Source organism: Rhea pennata, chromosome 7 (genome assembly GCF_028389875.1).
Source record: "Rhea pennata isolate bPtePen1 chromosome 7, bPtePen1.pri, whole genome shotgun sequence".
In the NCBI taxonomy this organism is placed as follows: domain Eukaryota; kingdom Metazoa; phylum Chordata; class Aves; order Rheiformes; family Rheidae; genus Rhea; species Rhea pennata.
The window spans coordinates 27,812,076-27,823,492 of record NC_084669.1 but is presented as its reverse complement, the minus strand read 5'-3'; positions in this window follow the sequence as shown (position 1 = coordinate 27,823,492).

Here is an 11,417-nt window from a genome sequence, read left to right as displayed (position 1 = left end):
GAGTCTTTTGAAAGAGGGAGGGAAATACCCCAACCACGAAGTCTAGACAGTGAGTATTATTTCTAGTATTTACTTATAATTCAGAAGTTGTTCCATCTAATGTTTTACAGAGAGCTACCCTCAAGTATTAGGAAAGAGGACTGAGTAATAATATTGCTTATTATACCATTCAGAAACAACTGAATATACTCAAACTATGAATTTGTAGAAGTCTTATATTTAATTGCCAGTATAAGATGCATCCTTTTCCCATGCTTAAGAAATTCATCCTCAACACACAACCATATTCTTAAAAAAAATAAAAAAAAGAAAAAAAAAAAGAAATTATCAAACAACAGGTAGAACAAAGACTATTTTTCCCCACTAGAATATACTTTGAAAATGTACTTGCTATTTCAGTGAGGAAATATGATTTTAACAGAGTTCCTAGAAACTAACGTATTTCAATCACTTCATAAGCATGAACTTTAAATATTTTACACTTTTTCTACCTTTCCTGCCCATATAAGAAACTGGCCTTGCTCATTCATGATCCTGAAGAAGGCTCATTCCCAAGGCCAGCAAACAAGGGCTTCAGACAGACCTTTTCCTTACCGAGGAGGCGCCTGCGCCAAGCTGCAGCCTCCAAACCAGATGGTGAGCTCCCACAGGCACAGCCGGGCCGGGGACACGGCTGACGGCAACGTTGCCGACGGTTGTTGCAAAGATGCAGCCTGGGCAAGTGTGCACAAATCCAGTTCCCTTCCCCAGGTCCTCTCCCTTTCCCCCTGCAGTGGTGGGCTGCTCTGTTATGGCACTCAGGAGAGAACAGCTTGCTCAACGGCAGACTCATTAGCTTTGGTTTTGCCAGGTTTCCAGGAAGGAGCTCAAGTCAGCGTTCATTATTGACCGCTAAGATGCAACCCAAGTCCTCACTGCTGCCAGCGAAGCCTGACGAGGGGTAACAGCACAGGACCAGGAACGACGGTATTGCCTCACTGCTGCGCTGCCTCCTGCACTGGGCCAGAGGGTGGCAGGTGCTGGCAACTTTAGCAAATGATTTGAGAGCTGAAAGCTTGAAGTAAGTCAACAGCAAAATTTCCTGTTAGCACAGAAGGGAGAAGAAAAGAGATTGCAAAAGCATGCTTTCCTTGTTGTAGCAGTCCTCATCTCTACCCTCATAATATGTTTTAAGAAAGCAGCCTGGAATTACACTAAAATTGTCAATGACTCCAACTGCTGCCAGGCTCTGAAAAACCTCTTGGTGTCCCATGACCCATTTCCTGCATGGTAGCACTTGCTGGTGGCCATCAAGACACACCCTGACAAACTCACCAATTCCCAGGGGCACCCTCCTGCCCAAGGGAGCAAGGACAGCAGTGCTCTGCAGGAGCAGCCTCCTTCAACAGCCAGTGCCCACACGATACCACTAACAACAAAAGCAGAGGGGTAGTAGCCACCGTTTCCCGAGTTGCATTTGACTGATGAACCAGAAGATCTGGCAAAGCCCAAGAGACATTGACCCTCAGGAGTGGCCAATATTTTCTGCTCTGAGTTTCCTTTTTCATCCTGTTTGACATCTATGAGGTTAAATTTCCTTCAGACAGAAGGAGAAGGGCAAAGTTCTAACAATATTATGCAGGAAAATAAAACAGAAGCAAAGTGTATGTGGTTGAAACGGAAAAATGACTGGGAGGAAAGCAAGTTTTTTGCCAAGACTCTTGGCCATCAGCAGGGAAAAAATGAAAAAAAGGAAACAAATACCTTGCTATACCAAGTTTAAAGAATTCCTATTGTTTTCTTTGCATATTACACTGACCTCTTAACTTAAGACACCAAAGTTCATTACCTATGGCTGTAACTGTTCACCAGGGCTTTGCCTAGGCCAGTGGCACAAATGATACCAGTAATATTTTCCTCAGAGTCAGGTCAGCATATATAGAGTACCTCATCTGGAGAGAATGAACGTAAGAAGCAATATAATCACCCAAGAGGTGTACCACTGGTCCGACCATCGGTCCGTGCAACCTCATAGCGGCAGTCAGTGCTCCAAAGGGAGGCACGTGAGCCCAGCCACTTTCTGCAACCCACTCTTCTTCAGCACCCCCAGCATCCAAAACGCTTTGGTAGGGATGTCAGCCCTCGAGGGTTCTGCCCACCTCTGCCCAGTCCCAGTCCTTTTGGTACCCGTTTATGCACCACCCGATCACTATTCACTTGTCCAGTTCTCGTCTGAACCCAGGACACCTCCTCTGCTCTTCAACCCCAGGTTACAACTTCAGAAAGAGACTCAAAACAGAAGACTTCCCAAGAGTGGAGACCTGACAGATCTTCATGTCTCTTTGCTGATGAATAGCTGTTAAGGGTGAAGACCTCTAACAGTTAAATTATACGAGTGATCTATGACAGCAACAGAGTATCCAATATCTTACACCAGTATATCATAGAATATCACAGATAGTTCCCAATATTGTGCCTTGTTACAAGCCACGGATGTTGGCTGCATCACATCTATTGGTGACAAACCTTGTAAGGGAGATGATTTAGAGAGCTGGAGAGGATTTAATATAGTCTGCTTGAAAACCTAGCAAAATGATAGACTCACAGCCCAACTCTGAAGCTCTTTATGAAACGCCTGAAGTTGGTTGGCTCTTTCAGCCCACCACACCGAAACAGCATTCCCAGCAAAGCAGCCACCTCCAGCTTCGACAGTTGGCTGATCCCAGAGCCTTGCTCAAACGGCAAAGAGCAAAGCACGAATTTACCCAAGCCTGGGATGTACAGAAACAAACTTACTCAGCATCTGACTCTGAAAACTGCAGTAGACACAATGAAAGGTACTGGGGCTTACTGGCCTAAACACCAAGCATGTAGCCATTTTAATTAAGCCTTAACTTTCTGAGAGAGGGGTTTGGGCTGATGGCCGGAGCCTGCAGGCCAACCACCTCGGGAAACTCCACTTCCCAAGGGGAACCTATGACATATGTTGACCTGTTTTCTGCCTCAGATTTACTACACTCTAGGCAGAATAAACCTTAATATCTGAGAAAAATCAATGTAAACTTATTACAAATGCATAGTTTATGAATGTATTTTTTTAGAAGTTGGTCAAAGCACTTCCTCCACACAGACGCACACACACACACGGAAGTTTTGTTTCCTTTTCACTACCCCCAGGTATGTCAGTGATCTGGCTAACAGAAAATCAGAGAAGTTTATAACTAGCCTAAAAGCATTCACTGAAAAGAATTCTTCCTTCTTCCTAATTTTAAGGCTTTACCTAAAACTGGCCACTACATGAAAATCTAGAATATTACATGCAAGACAGAAGTCATGTAGATGACTCGCTTGTAGATAGCACTACAAGTAATAATTACAATATTTATTCCACACTTACAGGCTTTAACACAGAGGAATATGCAACACATGTGCTGAAGCACGAGCAAACATAAGCCCCAGCTTTTCCTTATTACTAGGCAATGCTCTTGCACTGGGGAGAAAGCAAAACCCTAACATGCTTTGACCACCATCAGCTGGGCCTGCTCAGAATTACTCAGCCTCAAGTCTTACTTTTTGCACTAGGCTTAGGCAGAAAGGTGTGTGCACTTGATATTATTTGTCTGGTTTATTTTATCCCGTGCATAGCACTTCCTAAGCTCGTGATACCATAATCCTTGGGAGGAAGGTCTATAGAGCACAAAACATCCCACCTACAGCTCTGCTAAGTCAAGGGGAGGGAAGTAGTGGTATCATTTTCTTGACCGAGTGCACATAACCTCCACTGGAAGTTAGATCAAGGAGCTCTCTACCAAAACCTGCATTTTGTCACAGATTGGCTATACTTATATAATTTCCCTTTCCCCTCCACCTTTCTCAGAACAGTTTTGCTGATTACTGAAGACATGATACCGTTGCCTCCTTCCATAGCCAACACAGTCCAAGGGTCAGATCCCCAGAGAGATGTTTACTATTATTAAAACGCTTTCTTTTTCTGCTGACAGTGATGGTGCTTACTAAGCCTAAACACTTCATTAACCCGTATCATCAGAGAAGTCTTCAAGACCTACATTTGGTTCACCAAACCTACATTTGGTTCACCAAACTTACAAGTTCCCATGACCAGTGTTTTCTTCAGGCAGAGAAATCCAAAATTTTTCAGCACATATAATTCCAAGTGCAAAATGCTGTCTAAACCTAGACAAAAAGCATTTTCTTAGCCTGTCTAAGTGTTTACCAATCTTGCATTTCTTTGCTTGCTGGCTGCTTTTGAAAGGAAGGATTTTTCCAGCAGCAAATGCAAAGGTTCACAGCACGGGCAAAAAATGCTTTAATAGTCTGAGGGAACTGTCCTGTAAAAATTAACCAAACTTATCTTAAACAAAACCATTTTGCTTGAAAAAAAGAAGTTATGGTGTAGAACAGTGTGGCTGGTTCCAGACATTAACAGAAGAATCAATTAAAATCCTTTTCCATACAAGACAAAAAAGTGAAAAAAAAAAATCGCGTGTAAACGTTCCCACTGGTGGCAACCAAGGAACAAAACACACTGCTATTGGACACAGAAGGTTAAGAGGACAAAAGAATGAATTGGATGGACATGAAAAATTGAAGGAAAGGCGAATTCGGAACTGATGTCAGGCCACACATTTTAATTGCGGAACTGCCTGCCAGACACCAGCGCGAGCCGGGGTCATCCGGAGAACGGCCACAGGGCACCCGGGGGACACGGGGCACCACCGAGGGGGCAGCGACCTCCCACAAAACAAACAAACAAACTTACTTACTAGTCTTCGCCTACTCGGACTATTGGCACGTCATCCAAAATACCTAGCTGAATCCGTGCTGCAACTTAACAGAAGGGAAAATAAAAAAGAGAAAGGAAGCAAGCAGTCATGCCCACGGGGCTGTCAATCGTAAGCAAGGAAAACTCCAGGCATTCAAAATAAACTGCCCCTTTGGAGCCGAGGTCACCTTGTCAGCATCAATCTTCCCATTCGGATGCACATTAAGAGCTGCTGGAGACCCCTTTTATCCTGTGACTGAGGACTGACCTTACCGACATCGCTGAACACAATGTGGTCATTTAAGGCTGTGGTAATTATTGGCAACTGCACTAACTAAGTTAGTAGCACACAGGACACCATTGCTTGGACTTGTATTGCCACCTGGTCTTTATTTTAAGAGATTTATTCTTCTTTCATATGCTGTGACTCAAACTCCCTTACCAGGCGCTTATTTGTGATTATTTTCCACAGGACTCTCCCGACAACTTACAGTGAAGGGGAGCATTTCCTACCTGCAAATAAAAACACATCAACTTCACAAATTTTAATTCAGCATATCAAAACTTCTATTACTCAAAAATAACTTTAGCCCTCCACCTTTATGACAGCACCCTTCTCCGTTCCCCTCTCTATGGCTAAACACCATGCCAAGGCGCAGCGGGGGAAAAGCCGCAATAGCTTTTCTCTTTTACAAATAGCAGGACAGCGAGGCACATCCGTGCACTGCTGACAGTTCAACGTACGTGCTGATACACCACAGTGCAACGAGCTTGCTAAACTTCAGCCCGTTGGCAGAAATACTGCCTTCGCCGTCGTGCAGGGCAGAACCACTTCATTGACCTTAATCCAGTTAAAACCACGTGTGGGGGACTGCTCACCTGTTTAAGTACGGAAAGCAGTGACTTCAGTGGTGGTTTGAGAGAGGATCTGTGCACAAAGCTATGCCCCCAGTAAAACTGGCTTAAAATGCAATAATAAATAAATAGAGTTGCAAGTTTATTGGTAGCGAAGTGTCACTGGAAAGCAGTACACATCCAGCCTGGTGCCTGGCCTGCTGGCCAGCTTGGTCACCGCTGGGGAAAAGGCCCTTCTGCAACCTCACACCTGCTACCAACTAAAACCTGTGAAGTAAAAGTCCAGAATTTGATGACAGAAACAATTCTTTTAAGAGGTGTATTTTAAGATTTTTTCTTTTTTTTTTTCCATCTTATTAACAACTGTACATAACAGCTAAATGCGGTTCAGGAGAAAAACACCCATCTTCTAGCTACGTTTGTACTTTCAGAACTTCAGAGTTTTTTAAAAAAATAAATCATTCAAGTGAGAAACCAGTTCCCTGCGACTGTATGCTGCTTACACAAACCTGCCTATTATGAACGTGAATGCCCAGAAATGGGAATATTCAGCGAGTACTACATCCTTCAGCACAGTATTAACATGTTTGCTGCCATCTCACATTCACTCCTTATGCCAGGCGGCTTACGAATGAATTAAATGAGATTTCTGTCCAAACACCAAGGAGCAGCCAGAGCTGGGCTGAGAACACGGGCACATGATCACCAGAGACAACTTTGTGTTAAAAGAAGAAAAAAAAAGGGGGGGGGGAAGGAGAAAAGAAAAAAAAGGGGGAAATCAATAGTAGCTTGGTCTGGAAAGGGACCTTGGAATTGATTTGGAGATGATATGTTGGGCTTCAGCCCAGAGCAAAGATCCTGGCCAAAGAGTCTAATGCTTTTAGAGTTCATTTAAAGATGACCCCAAATTGAATTTCCAATTGTAAAGGCCTAATTCACTCCAGATTGTTTAGAAATACTGCTGAAAGAAAAAAAAAAAAAGAAAAAAGAAAAGAAAAAAAGAAAAATCTCAGTGTGAGTATCGGTTTTGGAGCGCAGTGCAATGAGCTTCTCAGGAGACCCCGCGCGCGGGCTCACGCCGGCCGCAGGACCACCGAGGGGCTGCGGCGGCCGGCGAACACCGAGCGCGCCCCCGCCGTGGCCGGCGGCCCCCACGTCTCCCTCAGCCACCGGCACCGTTTCTGCCTGCCGGGTCTCCTCGGAAGAGGTGCTGGTGGCCGCGCGATGCCGCACCGGCCCGACACGGGCACGAGGGCCAGAAGCGACTCGTAGAAGGACTTGTGGCAGGTCCGGCCGCGCTCTGGAAAGCGAAGAAGATGCACAAGCCGGCATAAAGCCGAAACGAAGTTAAACCACCGCGATTAAAACCAAGAAACGAGCGCGTTTGAGCTGGCGCACCGAGTTGCTGCTCGGCGCCGCAGGGCCACGACGTTCGCCAGGAGCGCTGGAGCCCACCGGGAAACCACGGCTTTACCCGGGCAGGGGCGGCTCGTTCACCGTCGCCCTGCTCTCGGAGCGGCTCGGCTTCTGACGGGCGTCAAGCGTGGGGACTCTCAGAGCCGAGGTAGAATAAAAATTCAAAACATTACATTAACTTTCCACATTAGCCATGGCTGGAAGGAAAACAAGAGGCTCTGCAGACTAATTGCTTTACGCTGTATGGCAAATCATCCATTCCAAAGGGCAACCGGTAGCACGAAAATAATAAGTGAACGTTAAAGGGCAGTAGCAGAGGTGCAAGAATTTCACAGCGCTGACAGTGCTAGTTTGCGCTTTAGGGTTTACAGCAAATCGGCCGTACCTTTCTAAAGCTTATCGGCACTTCACTAGGCATCACACCCTGAACCCTAAAATATCGGCATCTCTGCTGTTTCATAACAACAGACCTTAAAAAACAAATAAATAAATGAAGCCGTAACTCTTCTGTACTGGTTAGCGAAAAACCCCGACCGCAATCCGGCGAGAGCAGCTTCCAAGGCAGAAGCCCCCCTCCCTCTCCCTGCCTCCTGGGACGGACGCTCGGTTGCTCCGGGCAGGCCAGGAGGATGCGAGCGTGGCCCGGGCTGCTCTCGGGAGCCCGGATGTGGCGGCCGCCAGCCCTCCAGCGCCGGCTCCCCCGAGGCAGCGCGGCCGGTACCGATACGGCCGACGCTAGCGCCAGCGCTCGGAAACCCATCTGGCAAAGCAAAATAATTGCAGGGGCCCTCCCAACAGGTCTACATATGCTTTCACTGCGCCGCTGCCAGCAAGGACACCTTATAGACTGTAAAACTACCCCCAAAACATACCCAGCTCAACTGCGGGAGTAACTTTGGAGGGTCGGTTGCTTCCCGGATGGGAACGAAGGTTATTTTGTGTCTGCAGGAGCTGGAGCCTAGACAGGCGGCGCATCACGGGGAGAGGGGCTGAGCTGAGATCGGCTCCTTTCCCTAGGAGTCTTCTGTAACTAACGTTGTAGAAAGGCTTTGGGAAGCCAAGCTGCGTAAGAGCACGAAGACAAACTCGCCAACAATGTGGGTTTTTTTTCTTTTTTTTTTTTAATTAGTTGCACTGTGAGTTTTGGCAAGAGTGGATAAAGCAGCAAAATTTGGATAAAATTATTTAAAATACAAGGTGCTAATTTCACTTATTTAAATTTAATTAATTTAAATTTTAAAATAAAGGATTTTTAGATAATACAACCTATCCTATATAAATAAGTTAGGTTCTAATATTTTCAGGAATAAAGCTTGGAAATTTCTTTCCAAGCTACAACCGACATCAGATCGCAGACTCCTTCATGGAGATCCTCCGGAAACCGCCTTTTCCCCCCGTGCCTGAAACGAGCGCCGTGCCTCAGAAACCTCGGCGGCACCCCCGCGCCCGCGAGCGCCCAGGCGGTCCGGAGGGCTCCAAGCAGCGAGGCGGCGCGACGGCGCGGCCTCGGCCGGGCCCGGGCGGCGCCGGCCCGCAGCGCTCGCGCGCCGGCCGTCAGCTCCCGGCGCGCGGGAGAGGGCCGAGCGAGCCCCGCACAGGCGTTACTGCCCAGGGAGCGGGAGTTAAGCGGCCGTCGCGTCTCCTTAGGCCGCTTGTAAACCACAAAAGGTGAAATTAGTAAATACATCACACTGAAGGATTCAGCCAGCCTGCTAATGTATTCTATCAGGCATAAAAAAAAAAGATCAAAGCCGTGCGTCTCTATCTGATTTTGACCCAAACAGCACAGAAATGCTTTGCCTTCCCTCACAGCACAAGCAGCCCCACGCTTCAGTACTACCTAGAGGCAAATATCGCCTCCGCACTGAGCAGAACTCATTTTAGTCCATTTCCTCTATTTCCTCCGTTTCCTCCATTCAGGCGACTGCTTAACGCATTGATCTCCACGCATCTCCGTCCTCTCCGCCGATGCATCTCTTGTAATTGGAATGAGCTGCTCTATTAAGAAGCTTAATGGATTCTTGCATTCCCCAAACCCAGTAATCTCAGCACAACGCGTTGAAGCAGGCAGCGAATCAATGCCGGCGCTCGTGAACGCGCGGCTCCAGCAGCGGCGACCTTGCCGGAGCTCCGAACGGCCCAGGCCCAGGCCGCCCGGCCGCGCCAGGTCGGGCCGGCGCGGCGACACCGCCGCGCTCCGCGAGGGGACCCGCCTGGCTGGCGGCCGAGGACAGCTCGCAGCCGGGACGCGCGGGAGCGAGGAGGCTCGCTGAGGTCCCCCCCTCCCCGAGCCACCGTGGAAAACCGCCTAAGTAAACCGAAATGGAAACCCATCCTCAGGCGGCTTCGCGCTTCCCGGGAATACCTGCGAGGCCACGGAGCCCGGCGCCCGGGCAGGGCCCCGACGGCCGGCCCGGCTCCCTCGCACCTCGTCTCTCCCCGATTCGGGCCCAGAGCTGCACGCGGCCGGCGGCGCCGCGGTGTCCCTTGAGTTGCTCCCTCGAGTTGCATGTTTTTGCAGCGTTGCAGGTTGCCCGGTTCCTGCCGAAATCCCCCCTCCGTCGCTGCTTGTTAGCGTACCTGTCTCCGCGAAACGCTTCGCATTGCTCCATGAAGAACGTGCTGATGAAGTGCCCTCCTGAAAGATTTTGTTTTTTCCTTTTAACATAGAAGCCATTTTACAAAAGACTTTGTTTTTGCTGCAGTTTTTAAAGTTTGCCTGGGGCTTAATCATGAACACAGTTTTTAAAGTTTGCCTGGGGCTTAATCATGAACACAGCTGCTAATTATTTGCACCTCCCGCGGGGCTGACTGCATTCATTCGAGATAAGAGCTGCTCAGCCCTTGTTCAGCCACCTGCCAGCACAGGAGCAGTGCCAGCAGGCCTCTCCGATAACCCCAGCCCTCTGCTCTGCTCCACCAGCTGACTAGTAGGGGGGAAGACTGATTTTTTTAATTTGTTTTTCCCCCTGACAGATACAGTTTTACACTGTTGGCTCTGGAGCAGCACTGAGAGCACCGGAGAACGGACTTCCCAGCAGATGCTGGGAACGTCACCCCCCTGGAGGTTTCCTCCTGCTTTTGGGGTCACCTCAGTGCACACCATCACGTTGGCCACAGCCAGCAGCTTCGCCCGCCCGGACGGCGGTGCAGGTGCACAGCCGGTCCCCAGCCCAAACCTCACGGCTGGGAGTCAGCCAGCGGCAGTGCTGCACCACCAGGGACAAGTTTAGGACTTAGCCCAGCTCTAGCATTAGACTTTTCAGGACTAACCACTTCCCCTTCATATTCCATGGGGATAAAACTAAGAAACACAATGTGAAAAGCAGGCCAAAAGCTCTATTAGAGGCCATTGCTAATATTAAAAACAAATACTTTCTAGTCTTTTTGGATGAAAAACAAACACTTCTGTTACCAGGACTCTGGTAGATGTCTTCACGTACAATATTCATGCAATCTCTCAGCTATGCAAAAGCTCTAGAATAGTTATCATTTTCGGACAAATACCCACAGCGATGATTTTAATCTATACATTGTATGCCTCTTCCCTCATGCTGCAGCAGAGGATTTATAGTGACCTTCCCCAGAGCGCTGTAAATCACGGCCCAAGAACAATTAGCAAATACGCTGGACCCCGGCCAAGCTCTCTATCACCGTAAAACCTGGGCAGCACGAGGCCTCCTCAAGTCCATTGCAATGACAGATTCTGCAGTGGTTACTAAACCCGCTCTTGCTCATAAATTTCCAAAATAAAAAAAGACTCTGCATTTCATAGTCCTTGCAGGAGGGAACACTTCCATCCTTTGTCAGCTCTCTGAACGGACCTCTCTGCAATGAAAACAAGACTGAAGAACACTACTGCTCCATTTTTGTCTTTGGCTGAGCTATTTTCAGCAAACTAGCAAAAGGCTGCGCACTTCAGTACATGCAGGGAAGAGATCAAAATTATTTTTGATTAAATACAAACAGCAAAAGTGAAACTTTTGGTCACATGGTGCAGTGGTTACTTCCTTAGTGCTCATAGAACTGCAATTACTTGTCATAAACTGTCAGGGCAAATGCAAGGGTAAACATGCAGAAGGTACGTATCAGCCCATAAAACGGAAGATCCCCATTGCTCACAACCGCATCAAAACCGTGGGATTAATGGAAGCATTTCCTTGCTAGTTCTCGAGACATAATCTAGCACAACAGGACAGAAGAAACAATACTGCAGAACAAAGTAATAGCGGGCCGCTCCATGCTGCAGTGTGGCCGTCAGCCTTGCCGTACACCTCTAAAGGCACCAACGGCGTATTTGACGAAGACTCTTCTATTATCTAAAAAGTAAGTCTCATGTTTTCATATTCATATGACCTCAGTTGAGCCTTATAAGGAAAATATA